This window comes from Bombina bombina, chromosome 3 (genome assembly GCF_027579735.1).
Source record: "Bombina bombina isolate aBomBom1 chromosome 3, aBomBom1.pri, whole genome shotgun sequence".
Lineage (NCBI taxonomy): Eukaryota > Metazoa > Chordata > Amphibia > Anura > Bombinatoridae > Bombina > Bombina bombina.
In genome coordinates this window covers 1,071,400,784-1,071,402,437 of record NC_069501.1, presented here as the reverse complement: position 1 = coordinate 1,071,402,437, position 1,654 = coordinate 1,071,400,784, and the positions used below count along the sequence as shown (strand labels likewise).

General features: G+C 43.4%; 1 pseudogene; it reads right to left on the bottom strand.

Annotated features, from left to right (window-relative positions):
• Positions 1–262: 262 nt before the first annotated feature.
• On the bottom strand, positions 263–381 carry LOC128654829 (uncharacterized; annotated as a pseudogene).
• Between the last annotated feature and the right edge of the window lie 1,273 nt (positions 382–1,654).

Sequence of the window (1,654 nt, the reverse complement as noted above, 5' to 3'; positions counted from 1 at the left end):
ATTTTATGGAAAACAACAAGAAAAAGATTTCCATGGGAACCATCCGACCATACAGATAGTCACTGAAAAGCAAAGGAAAATCAACTGCAGCTAGATCCAAGCTCCCAACCTCCTGGTTGGAAGATGGCTAATCTACCCACCGGGCCACTAGAGCCTGCAGTCGGTCGTACAGTAGATTGCAGATAGAAGAAAAGGAAGAACACTTTGATATTCTGACCTCTGTTAGATATCTTCTCCTATATAGAGAATCTATTAATGTCCGAGCCTACCGCACCTGGTCTTCCCAGGTGGATACCCATCCAGGAACTGACCAGGCCTGGCCCTGCATAACTTCCGAGATCAGATTAAATCGGGTGCATACAGGGTATTGTGGCGGTAGACCCAAATAAATCACCCTTGTATATGAGACAAGGAAACTCCTTTCCAGATTCATTCCCATCCCTGGGAAAGATGGACAAGATCTCTAAAAGAGAATCATCTCGAAGGAAGGATGACATATAAGCCCTATATTGTCCAGAAAAACATGAAATACCCTGAGAAAGATGGACATCCAAGACCTAAAAGTCTGATTAGGATGACGGAACTCCGAAACTTGAAGAGATCCCGAATCAAAGGGACAATAAATCCTTCAGGTCCTATGTTCAATGAACAGCCCCCACATGAAGGTCAGAATCTGAGATACTAGAGGAGAATACCTAGATCCCATTCCCAAACTGGGACTTGAACTATCACTCCCAGAGAGGAAGGTCCTAAACCCAGTTCAAGGAATGCCTCTCATCATACCTTTTGCAGATACTCTAGAAAGAGAAACCTGCCCCTGGGAGGAAATCTTAAATTAGACGCAAGTCCAAACAAAGACTCATCCTTAAAAGGAGACGCCAGAAGCGAGGGACAGGAGGAAACATCAAATATAGAACCTGCAACTGCAGAACTATAAAGCCTAGGCTGTATTACTAAACCACAGATAGGCTTCTCAGCTGAAGATTCCAGTCACAAAGCTCAACGGCTAGTACTGCAAGTCTAATAAGACCAGATATTGCTCTAAAAGAACAATAAAACTTCCAGCTTCTTTCAATGGATCCGTAAAGGAGCAGCTACCCTCCATAGGGTTCAAAGATCTCTGAGCCATAGTAGAAAAGCTCCCTTCTACTAGGGCACCATGCATTCTAATGGAGTCAGCAACAGGAAAATCCTTTAAAGGACGGGAGACGGGGAGAAAGGTATCCCTAGCTTCTCCTACACCTGTGAAAATTTCCATAGCTCATCTAGAAACATTTCCTCAAAGGAAGGAACATCATAAAATTGATCAAATTTACCAAACTCTCAAGGGTTGACAACGACAGGCTTATCAATGTCGTCCAAGTAGCTAAAACCTCCCATAACAGTACATGAGGTGTACAAGCATACATCTGAAGGAGATGACTTCAGCATCAGATGAAGGAATTATACTGTCCAAATCTCAGAATTACTGGTGAAGCTTCCTCACCAGACTAGGAGAGAGAACAAACTGCGTAGCAGAAGGTGGAACAGAGACCTCACTATCTGAATCTAAAATGTCCTCTTGCACTTTCCCTATAGGTAAGGGAAAGAAACAGATAAAGCCGCAGGTACCACAGAGGATAGCTGAGCTGCAAAATCTGTAGGCAAAAAAACT